Source organism: Lepidochelys olivacea (assembly GCF_965140295.1).
Source record: "Lepidochelys olivacea isolate rLepOli2 genome assembly, chromosome: 16".
Classification (NCBI taxonomy): Eukaryota; Metazoa; Chordata; order Testudines; family Cheloniidae; genus Lepidochelys; species Lepidochelys olivacea.
This window is the reverse complement of record NC_140426.1, coordinates 21,286,185-21,299,386: the sequence shown is the minus strand read 5'-3', so window position 1 is coordinate 21,299,386 and position 13,202 is coordinate 21,286,185.

Genomic DNA, 13,202 nt, shown 5'->3' with positions numbered 1-13,202 from the left:
CATTTGAGGAAATCTCAGGAAACCCCGTCTTTCAGACACTGGAGGGGAAAGCATCTCTGTGCTTCCATGTCTCTGTCACAGTGGTGGCAGAGTTGCAGCTCTCTGGGTTTAGACTGTGGTTTGTATCTGCCAGTGTCCATCTATGTTTTGTGGTCACTGGAGACCGGGGACTGAGGATACGGAGGAACGATTGTTTTTCATTTTCAACGAGTGTTTTATCCTCTAGTGCTTTGCAGTGGAGAGAACATTGCTGCATGGGTTGAAGTGGCACCAGGAGTTGAATTTTCTTTCCTGCACGTGGATTAGCAGGAGGGATTGACCCAGTTCTGCTGTGAGGATTGCCCAGTAGAGGTGGCAGTTGGATTGTAGTCACAGTCCAAAGTGACAACAATTGAGAAGTCAGCAAGCTTTGCCAAATGTTTATTATGGAAAGAGACCAACTCTTCCCATTGTACACACCCACTACCCATTATAGAGCTGCTCCTGCAATGCATGAGTAATCCTTACTCATGCAAGTGACCATATCGGGCATTATTCTGATCTCACACTGGTGTAAATTGTAGCAACTCCCTTGAATGCAATGGAGTTACACCACTAAAAACCCAGTCAAGGTGAGGGGGGAATCACGCTCGACTGCAGTGGGACTACTCAAGTGAGTAAGGCCAAGTCTATCCTTGGAGTGCTTTGCCATTCTAGGAATATCAGTATGCTTTATGGGCAAAACGCGCCTAGTTGTTGCAGTTCATACTGGCAAAGCGTGCTTTTACCAGGGTAGCTTATTCCAGCCACCCCAAGCCAAACAAGCTATACTGCTAAAAGCTCAGTTTTGCTGGTATAACTTTGTCTACACTAGAGATGTCAGCTGTCACAGGTGTGTTGGTTGGGGACTATACCTCTTCACACGCTGACCGATGTAATTATATGAGAGAAGGCTGTAGTGTAGATATGGTCCAAGGGTTAGCAGGATCAGAAGTAAACCCTGACTAACACAAACACAAAGATTTGGGGGCATTTAAAGAGAAAAGGAGAAAAAGGTTAAAACAATTCACTAAGGCGTGGTCTACACTAGAAACTTTTGCTGGAATAGTAATGTCACTGAAAGGTGTGATTTTTACACCATTGATATACTTGCAAAAGCGCAAGTGTAGACAGTTATACAGGCAAAAAAGCCTTTTGCCACTATAGCTTATTTCATTTGGGGAACTGGCATAAGCTATACTGGCAAAAACATTATTTTGCCTCTATAAGCTGCGTCTATTGTCTATACTGGTATTCGCCATATCCGCAAGCCCTTTCCAGCGGAGACAAGGCCTTTCAGTTGCACTTGCACAAGTTGCTCTGTAAGTGGGCTCTACATCTGCACAGAGCCCTGATGAAGTCACAGCAGGACTCTGTGTGGATACAGAAATCTGCCTGTGTAGGACAGTTTGCACGATTGGCACCTGAATGTCTGTAAAGAATTCAGGAAAAAATAAGATCAAGTGAATAAAATAAATACAAGCTTACACGTAATTTCTGCAACTGATTCCATGCAAGTCGCCTCCTGCTCTTGTGCTGAGCCCTGGGGAAGTCTGGGGTTGGGGCTATTGTACAAGTCAACTCAAGCACCTTCAATCTGCAATCTCATGTCTGAGGGACACCCTGCAAGAAAATGTCATGGCTCTCATACACAGGCAGTCAAGGAGCCAGTCTCCACCTGGCTGTAAGTGGACTGAGGATTTGTTTGTTTTTTAAGTTTCCTCGGAGTTTTATTTTGCCCCTAATTCATAAGAACATTTCTACTGGACTTAGGTTTTCTAAAAGCTTGTTTGTACAAAATCAAAATTTGGTGGGCAAACGTTAAATTGATCTTGTCCCTTTAACACAAGGTGAGCCTTTGCTTTATAGAATTTGTACCCATTCAACTGCATAATATCTGAATATAGACATGTAAATGTTTTCCAAAGGGCTACAGTTTTTCAAATTCTAAACACATCCCCAATATCTCACGCAGCTCTGATTTTCGGATGCACCCTGACATTGTGCATCACCTCTTTATTCCTTTTCAGCTTGATAACACTGCTCACAGAGGTCTGGAATTTCTACCAAACAGAGAGCTCCCTTGATTCAAGGGTGTTCTAAATTTTCACCGCTCTCTGCCAGGTTTATACATTGTTGGAGAGGGACAGTACACAGCAATTTACTAAGCTGTGTGTACAGCAGAAACAATAAGAAATGAAACCCTTGCTCCCAGAAATCCACTAAGGGCTCAGACCTGCAAACAGTTAGTACCAGGTGATGTGCTGATGATTGTGAATGACCCACTGAGCTTTACCGCTTTCACTTTACACTGGTATAAATCCATTGTCTTTGGTGGAGTTACTCCTGATTTACACCAGCGTGATATCAAAATCAGGCCCAATGACTTCATTGGGTCAATTCATGGTGGCAAGCACTACCGACCTGATCCAAAGTTCATTGAACTCAGTGGGATCATTTTCATTGGCTTCAGTGAGTTTTGCAATTGACCCTATTTGTGAAATTCTAGCCCCATTAAAGTCAGTGGGAAAACTGATTAACTTCAGTGGAGCAGGATTTCACCTGAAGACTGGTAATAAATATTTGTAGGATGAGGCTCTCGTGCTGTATAGGGCTGTGCACAGCTCCTATTGACTTCCGTACATCAGGACCTAAAAGTCACACATAGACAGATAACAGATCATAGATAATGAGCACCGTGTGGTTATTTTAGTCAAATCCTCCTTTTACAGCCTCTGCAGCCTCTTGTCCTTTCACTATGGTCCCTACATTCAATAACGGAGATACAGATCTTTCCCATATGAGAACTTAGCAAAAACAGGGTCTGCCTGTTTGTATTTTTACTGTCCCTCTTAAAGAGGATCTGATAACTAAGCTGCTTTAATACTTAAAAAAAAGAGACAAGTACAGCTGTTATGTCTCTTATTTCTATAGATCAAGGCTTGCAGTCCCTAAAATTGCCTGCACCAGTGTTATGCAAGGAGGGCAAGAAAGTTTCACCCAGTGATGAAGTTTCACAGCTGGCCTCATGACTCCCACTAATACCGCCAAGAAACCGTATTTTATTAGCATCTAGATACTGTATTATATTAATCTGTGTGGTCTGTACCATATAAGGCTTTTCAGTTATCTTTTGCACCATACAGCATGTGTTTGTGGAAATCTTTGAGCTCTGTTCAGGGCTGGAGCACTGTTGCATTGACTTATTGTGATACTCACTTTTGTTAACATCTTAAGAAAGTCACTCACAGTCTATCACTTTGAGGTCCGAATAGCTAAGCATTCCTGCTTGAAAATGGGTGCCATTAGAGAAAAATGAAATTTAAAGATGACATGAAGTGATGGTAGCAAATACAATATAAAAGAGATCATTGTGTTATCAGTTTATTTCACCTACCTGTCTCTCATAAAGTGTTAATGTCTATTTCAGCTGTAAGTTTTGAAGCCCTCTAATGGATTTGCTTGAGCAATGCAAATGAAACACTTAGTATGAGTCTGTAGCTCCTAAGTGGAGGAAAGGGAATAATTTCGGATGCCAAATTAGAAAGTCAGGCATGGACCTGTATGTTAGGAAGTGGAGTGGTTATATTGAGTTACTGCATAAAGAAGATGGTTATGCAATTGTCACCGGATTACAACTGCTTATGCATTAATATCATAACAAATTGATTTATATAGTCACATACACAAGCCTCCAAGCACTTTACAGAATGACAAGTGAATGTGGCAAGGATCACGTCACAGTCACTGAAATGCAGCCAGCTCTGGGCAGGGATTAAAGTAAGTGGGAACACAGGGTAGCACATCTACCCCATCCTCTGCTGAAAGCTCAGGGAGAACGTCCCTTCCTGGGCAAGATTCAGCAACAATGTGCATTATACAACATTGTGTATTTTTCATAAAACCTACTAGATTGTGCAGTGCATTTTGCATATTTAAAATATTGATTTAATTATTTAGATTTATTTCAAATGTGCCTCTGGGTGGTTCTAAATGCGTGTGTCCAACACATTTATGCAAAAACAAAACACCACTGACCCTGAATAGATTGTAAGCTCTTAGGGGAGGGGATTGTCCTTTTATTCTATATACAGCACCTAGTCCAGTGGGGCCTTGACCCTCATCTGAGGTCTCTAGGTGCTGCCACAATACAAATATAACAAACCAAGGCCCCGATCCTACATGATCCATTTGAGCAGACCTACCTATGCAGGCCCCACTGCCTTCAGTACAGCTCTGTAGAGGCATAAGAGAGTCCAGCTGGGCAGCTTGCAGGACTGGGATTTAAAACAAAATCTCAAAGGCATAAGAGATTTTTCTGAAATGCCCTTTCCTGGATTGATTTTACAGCACTGTTGTTGTTGTTGTTGTTGTTGTGAGTCCAATCTCCCCCTTTCATGACTGAGAGCCTATGTCTATCAAATGACTGCTTCTCCACAGCTGAGGCCTTGGAGAAGCTTCAGTTATGTATAAATATGCACAAAAAGGTGATGTAAACCAAGGGACTTTCCATTGACTTTAAATCAGGCCAATTCCATGCAGGCGGGTGGGGCAGAATCCTGCTGAGGTTATTCAGCTTTTATTTGTTTTGATTTATTGCCTCCCATGGAAACAGCACAGGAAACTGAGCAATTGCAAGAAGCAGCCACTTTTGATTGAATAGGTTTCACCTAGAAGGGAATGGGCAGCTCTCTCTCTGTCTCTCACACACACACGCACGGCAGACAGAGGAGATGAGACAAGTGTGGGGGGAAACAGGGAGAGCAGTTACAGAGAGGTGCAGATAGAGGAGATATGCAATCAATCATTTTGCATAACCCTGTACATGGTTGAGCCCTGCGGATGGAGTGTGAAGGTTTTACTGAGAGAATCGGTTCGCAGGAGTCCGCACTGTAAATCTCAAACTTAGTGGATCAAGGGCTGCTGTCGTTTCTATTTCCAGAATCATGTTATGTTCTGCCTCACTGAGCGCCTGCCCGTGACTTCCTGCAGCGGCTCTGAAGACTCAAACCCTCACTTTGCCTCCTGACAACTGGAGTGTTTTGAAAGCAGCAACTGCTTTTGTGCCATGAGAAAAAAAAGGAAAGGAGCTGGAAGTGACCAGTGGAGCATCTTAGCTATGGCAGAGTACACAGGCACGTCACTGACTTAGCTTTCAGCAGTTGCAGAAACTACCGACAGCTCAGGCTTATTGGTGGTTCAGGTGGGTGGTTATTAACCCCTGGTGCCATTCAGACATCCACAGGAATGACACAGGCCAAACTGCTTAGTTTGGCAGGGTGTCAGAGACTCTCTACCCGAGAACTTCTATCTATCTGATGTGGCCCCCCTCATCACTGGACCTCAGGCCTACTCACTTGTCTGAGCCAAACGGCAACACTACGATCACAGCCATATTTCCTGGGGCCTGTCGTTCTTGAAAGCACTGATTTGTCAAAGTTGGACTTCTGTGCCACTGGACTTCTGTTTATTTCAATGAGAGCAAGATGGGGCCGCGGGGGCGGGGCGGCGCTCTGGCTGACAAACCATCAGCGCCTGTGTGCTGTGTAAGTAGGCTTGGAAGGGTTAGATTTTCATTGGTAAATGTCGACAAGCATCGATTTCACCGCACACACGCGAATTGACAAAAAATATTTCCATCAGTAGTAGTAGAAATTTACAGATAGGCACAGTAAGAAAAGTCCTGCTTGAGAACTTATTGGAGTCCAACCGCAATGTGTATAAACCGTGTGGTCACGCTGGTGTTAGGGGAGCTGCGGCAGGGGTGCCGTTCAGGTAGCTTTAATGTTTTGAATCTCAACAACTATTGTCATTGCATAATTATTTTCTCCTTCCCTCCCCCCACTGTAAGTTCCTGCAACTGTAAAAACTGAAATAGATAACAGAAGAAAATGCTTAAAACTCATAATGTTGCACAAATGCGAACATTTAAATCCATAAAAAGTAAAAAAAAAATGCTTAAAAATAAACATCAATATTATGCATCAAAATTATTAAAAAATAAAGACTGAACTCTGCCAAGCCCATGTATAAGCAACAAGTGATATGACGCCATTAGTAACAACAGAGATCGTTGGGACCACATATGGTATTTCCAACCTATATTTTTTTTAGTGTTGTTGCCATAGAAATCTAGAGATGCTGAGACAAAGGGGGGTGATAGGGCTTTGAGCTGATATATGATGCTACATTGGTTTATGGGGTCCAGAAATCAGATGCCCTTTTTAGCTGCTTTCTTTCTCAACAGCTTTCAACAACAACACAATCCTGCTCTCATGACAACAGAATCAACACTCTAGAAAGGAGCTGGCACATTAAATATGTGAACTGCTTTTTGTAAGGGCGTAGGGGCCCCCAATCCCAAGTCTGGGGGTTCTCAGCCCTCCATGCTGGCTGCTACTGGGCAGCTCAAGGGTTAGCAGAAGTGTGACCCTGCCCAGAGGCACCTCCCACGAGGATCTTGATGGGGTGATGACCAGCTGCACCGATTGGACTGACCATACTATGTAAGCCAGAAGGACGCACGGGAAGTTGTCTGGGCAATTGAGTGACTTCTTGAGTGGCTGCTGCAGCTGACCTGACTCTTGCTTGATCCCTCGTTCTTGGACTCTGATTCCTGGCGTGAACTCTGGCTCTGACCACTAGGCCTGACCACTCCTGCTCTGACCACTAGGTCAGTCTGTAACTGTCTCGGTCCTGACATATTTACCGTCATATGTAATTAGCTACCAGGTTTCAGAGAGACATTGCAAAAGAGAGGCCCTCTGTTGCTAAATGGCTCTGAATTCACATCTGTATATGGTTTTCCAGAAGTGCACCTATCAGCACTCAAGGAAGAGACAGAGCACATGAGAAGATTTGGCTCTGGTCATCAGTGAAAAGGAGAGAAAACTATTGCACTGGTATATTGTGTATCCTAGAATTTTCCTTTTATGTACCCTTAGTCCATGCCATAACCCTGCATAAAGAAGGCATATCTCTTATCCAACAATATATTAAATATAACACTTTCAAAGAAATGTAGGACAGGAAGGGACCTTGTGAGGTCATCAATTTCCCCGCTCTGCGCTGAGGCAGAACCATGTAAACCAAGACCATCCCTGACGGGGTTTGTCCAACCTGTTCTTAAAAACCTCCAATGACGGGGATTCCACAACCTTCCTCGGAAGCCTGTTCCAGAGCTTAACTGCCCTTGTAGGGAGAAAGTTTTTCCTAACATTTAACCTAAATGTCCCTTGCTGCAGATTAAGCCCATTGCTTCTTGTTCTACTTTCAGGGAACACAGAGAACAATTGATCACTATTCTTTTCATAACAGCCCTTAACATATTTGACGGCTGTTATCACGACCCCCCCTCACTCTTCTTTTCTCAAGACTAAACATGACCTTGTTTTTTAACCTCTCCTCATAGGTCAGGTTTTCTAAACCTCTTGTCATTTTTGTTGCTTTCCTCTGGACTCTGAAATTTATCCACATCTTTCCTAAAGTGCGGGTCATCAGAACTGACACAATACTTCAGCTGAGGCCTCAACAGTGCTGAGTAGAGTGGGACAGTTACCTCCTGTGTCTTTCATACACCACTCCTATTATTAGACCCCAGAATGATATTAGCCTTTTTCACAATTGCATCACAGTGACGACTCATATTCAGTTTGTGGTCCACTAGAACGCCTAGATCCTTTCAAGCCGTATCATCTAGCCTAGTTATTCCCCAGTTTGTAGTTGTGCATTTGATTTTTCCTTCCTAAGTGTAATACTTTGCACTTGTCTTTGTTGAATTTCATCTGGTTGATTTCAGACCAATTCTCTAATTTGTCAAGGGCGTTTTGAATTTTAATCGTGTCCTCCAAGTGCTTGCAACCCCTCCTAGCTTGGTGACGGCCACAATTTTCATATAATGGCCTGGAGAGTATGTTTATAAGTCCTGAAAATATTGACTAGTACCAGATCCAGGACTGACCCCCACGGGACCCAACTAGATACACCCTCCCAGTTTGACAGCAAACCATTGATAACTACTCTTTAAGTATGAAGAAAAGGAGTACTTGTGGCACCTTAGAGACTAACCAATTTATTTGAGCATAAGCTTTCGTGAGCTACAGCTCAGCTTATGCTCAAATAAATTTGTTAGTCTCTAAGGTGCCACAAGTACTCCTTTTCTTTTTGCGAATACAGACTAACACGGCTGCTACTCTGAAACCTATCTTTAAGAATGGGTATTCAATTAGTTGCAGGCCCATGTTATAGTAATTTCATCTAGACTACATTTCCCTAGTTTGCTTATGAGACTGTCATGTGGGACTGTGTCCAAAGCTATACTAAATCGAGATATATCACATCCACTGCTTCCCCCCTTCCACTAGGCCAATAACCCTGTCAAAGAAGGAAATTCATTTGCATTGTTTAAGCACCTTTTGTCACTGCAACCCAAAGCACTTTGCACACATTAAAGAACTAAGCCACACAATACCCTTAGGAGGTACAATAGGTAAGTACCATTGTTCTCAATTTACAAATGGAGAAACTGAGGCATACAGAGGCCTGAGGTAAAAGGAAAAAGGGGTAAACAGCGAGGTGGCAAAATTTGCAGATGATATAAAACTACTCAAGATAGTTAAGTCCCACGCAGGCTGCAAAGAGTTACAAAAGGATACCTCAAAACTAGGTGAGTCGGCAACAAAATGGCAGATGAAATTCAATGTTGATAAATGCAAAGTCATGCACACTGGAAAAAAACATAATCCCTGCTATACATCTAAATTAGCTGTTCCCACTCAGGAAAGAGATCTTGGAGTCATTGTGGATCGTTCTCTGAAAACATTCACTCAGTGTGCAGCGGCAGTCAAAACAACGAACAGAATGTTGGGCATCATTAAGAAAGGGATGGATAATAAAACAGAAAATATCATATTACCTCTATATAAATCCATGGTACGCCCACATCTTGAATACTGCGTGCAGATATAGTTGCCCCATCTCAAAAAAGATACATTGGAATTGGAAAAGTTTGAAAAAAGGCAACAAAAATTATTAGGGGTATGGAACGGCTTCCGTATGAGGAGAGATTAATAAGACTGGGACTTTTCAGCTTGGAAAAAAGACGACTAAGGGGGGATATGGTTGAGGTCTATAAAATCATGATTGGTGTGGAGACAGTAAATAAGGGAGTATTATTTACTCTTTCTCATAACACAAGTACTAGGGTCACCAAATGAAATTAATAGGCAGCAGGTTTAAAACAAACAAAAGGAAGTATTTCTTCACACAACAAACAGTCAACCTGTGGAACTCCTTGCCAGATGATGTTGTGAAGACCAAGACTATAATAGGGTTCAAAAAAGAACTAGATAAATTCATGGAGGATAAGTCCACCATTAGCCAGGATGGGCAGGGATGGTGTCCCTAGCCTTTGTCTGCCAGAAGCTGGGAAAGAGCGACAGGGAAAGGATCACTTATGAGGTCAGACAGCAAGTCAATGACAGAGCCAGGAATAGAACTAGTTCAGTCCCCTGCTCTTTTTATTAGATCCCATACCCAGTACGTACAGAGAGACCTATCTGATCAGCGGCCCCACAAACAAGATTTGTGGCTTGTTTCCTCTCTCCTGGAACTTGAGGTTTCATCACTTCTTGCCAGTTCCATTCAGAGCTACTTCTACTGCGTGGTTTGAATGTCTGCCTGTAGCACTTACCTCCCCGATCACTCCTGCTTTCCTCACCTGCCACAGAAGTGTCATACGGACAAGGCCATTTGCTTAGAGAATCTGCTGTCCTGGCAGAAGGAACTTTCAACATTTTCCCTCTGATCACAGCTTCTCCCTGCCAGCCCAGCCGGTCCTAAGGCTCCTAAAAAAACATTTGTCAAGTGCATCTCCTTGAGCTCTGGTCCCACAGCTACTTTCTCTGTATTTCTGAGCCTGTGTGAGCAGATTAGCCAAATTGTTCAAATCCATCATAATACACAAGGTCTTGATTCAGCAAGGTGATGCACAGCATGTGTGTCACAAGTCATCACAATGTGCCTAACTTTAACCGGGCAAGTTGTCCCATTAAGTTCAATGGAACTACTCGTATCAAGTTAAGTCCATGGATCAGTGTTTGTAGAATCAGGGCCCAATAGCCTTAGCTTTGCATTAGCATGTGCAGTATCTTATCCTCCAGCATCATTTCCCAGTTTAGCATGCCGGAAGCTCGAGTCAGGGACTAGTTTATCCCCCATTTTAATAATAAGTTAACCCCCAGAAATTCAAGATGGCATTATAGTTACATACTGAGGCTGGCAACCCCATGTGCTGATGAGCTGAGAGATACTGAGCACCAAACAGGGCTCTTAGAATCCAGCAATAAAGAACTGAACAGACAATATCAGACTTTGATCCAGACTTCCATCTGGCTAGGGATCTCCAACCAGCATATTCCCAAGGCAGTAAATAAAATAAAATAAAACTGGCCATTTCTAATGGGATTTGAGTGTGTTTCATGCGGTGAAAGCTGGCCCTGGAGACTGACAGAGTCAGGATTTACCTGCTTTGCTCTGCCTAAAACATGCTCTGGAGGAACATCTAAGGTAAGAGTTAGTTCACCCTCGGTAACCTCTCTGCTGAGGTTGCCAAGAAAGGTGCTAGAAGTTAGTGCCAATTGTGCTGATGTTCTTTGTGACGTAGGGTAGGAGCTGGAGAGGTAATTTCCAACTCAAGTAGATATATCCTAAGTCTGCTCAAGCTGGGAGTTACCCCTCCAGCTCTAATGTAGACATACCCATAGAGACCAGCTCAGTTCACTAAGAATGGAACTGAGAACAGCACCTTATTTCACACAGGCCCCTAAAAACAGACATCAGATGGTAAAAACTCTCATGTGCTACCAACCTGGGCCAAATTCAAATGAGTAGCCACCATCCAGTCCCCCGCAAAACTATCTCCTTCCACATCTACACACGGGCAGACAGAAGAGAAACAAGCAGCCCCCTACTGCTGGGGGATATGCAGTCCCGGGCAAGCTCTGTAACAGACATCCCCTTTCTGAGCACACCATCAGAGGGACAGAAAAACCCCTCTGGGGGGAGGGAGGCAGGGGTCACCATGTTGCGCGACGGACACTTGACAAAATTACTGGACTTAGAGACAGACATTGGCAGGGGGTCGTGTCATTCAGTCATTCAACCCGTAAAATAGTGCATGTAATTTTCCACACTAAAAGTAACCTAGCTAGCTCGCTAATAATAAGAAGAATAACAATAACAAGAATAATAATAAATTCAACTTACTTTAGTGTTTTAAATGTACCTCGCCACCACAGCTAGCATAGGCAGACATCGGGAGACCTCACAAAGGTTGCATGAGGCTAAATTAATTGTTTATGTTGCACTCAAATGCTGTGTTACTGAGTTCCATAGAAGTACCAAGGGAGAAGTTTGGAAAGAGAAGGAAGCCCTGATACTGCAAGGTCCTGTGCAGCGGCTATGAGCTTCTGAGGGCCCTCAAGAGCCAGTGACTGCCATGTGAGTTCAAGATACTCAGGACCTTTCAGGACTGGGCTAACTAACTTTAATTGAAGTTGCTGGCACTCAGAACTGGATCCCACGTGTGTGTGGATATGTAGGGAGGTAGATTGATAGAGTAAAGCCTGCTCTAACTGTGCAATGGGTTTGGTTGGTACCAAAGCATCATACAAAATAAAAGGTACCCTAGGTGCATTTTGTTGGGCTTGCACTTATTAGAAGCTGTTTACACACTGTTTAAATATGGAGGAAATGCTTTTGAATTCCGAATACTTGTTAAAAATAACTACTTTTTACAGGATCTACAGAAAACCAAAGTTCTGTAATCTGTACACCAGTAGCAGTTCACTAATAAAAACTATGGGCCAGGCTGCACCTGGGCCCTGCATGGATGATCAGCGGTGGGTCGGGGGAGGAGGGGACTAGAAATTCTTCTTCCTCACCTTTCGAATCTCTTTTCAGCATCAGACTTTCCTTCTCTTTCCAAATATTTCTTTATGGCCCTCATTCCTGCACAATGGGTTATTATTATCCCTGTGGGACAGCTGGGAAACTGAGGCCTTGCCCAAGGTCACACAGGAAATCAGTGGCAGAGGCAGAGCCAAGAACAGAAACCTGGTCTCTCAGGGACCACCAAGCACCTTCACCAAGACCATCCGACCACAATGCAGTTCCTGCTCCACTTTCCCACACCCCATGCTCTGCTGACAGCGGGGCCTTGCTGGGCCTCACTGGGCCTCCTTGGGCACACAAGGGGCTGAGGAGGAGGCAGCGTCCTGGCCTGCCCACTGATCAGATGCAGGAGATGAGCAGCATGGTTACTACCCTGAAGGGATGAGGCCATGGGGGTTCTAACCCTGTGTGTCTGGGATTAGGCTCCCATCAGGTTCAGTGCCTCCTGGTGCTCCCGCTGAGATGGCCTTGTTCTACACAGCTTGCCAACATGGGACAGTGGGTAAAAGTGGATAATTGTGTAGCGACCCATTTCATTCCAGAGACCTGCCATGCCAACAGCTAGAAAGAACCTCTTTCTTCTTCACCTTCTCCTAGCACCTCGGGCGGCTCCCCGTCCCTGCCGATGCTGGCGGAGGCGAGGTGCGGCCAGGCTGCATGCTGCCGCTGTCCCACTTCCCGGAGAGCTGACTCCGCAGCTGCCAGCCCATTGGCCGGGTCCGGGAACCGCAGCCAATGGGAGCTGCGGGGGTGGCACCTGCAGCAGACGGAGGCAGCGTGCCTGCAGAGTGCCTGGCCGTGCCTCCCCTCCGCCAGCAACAGCAGGGATGGGGAGCTCTTGCGGGGGGAGCCGAGCCATCCGAGGTGAGCGCCCCCCACGCCACGGACCTCGACATTTTTACGACGGACACTTGTGTCCGTGTACAGGCACGTTGCCGACCCCTGGGGGGCGGGGCGGGGCGGGGCGGGGAAGAACACAAAGAGTGAACTGCTGTGCATTTGTGTGTCTGCATGCCAGTTGTGCATTTATAAGTCTGATTGCACTGGTGCGCCTGGAGGAGTTTGGGCGTGCATGCTTGTAAACTCATTTGTGTGAGAGCCCAGAGCTCTTACAACATGCACCAACTGTTCGCGGTCACAAGTTCATAATTAACGCTTCCCCCACTCCCCCTTGATCTTTTCACTGCGGACCTGCCGCTGTAATTATGGGGAAGCCAAAGAACAGGTTTCCC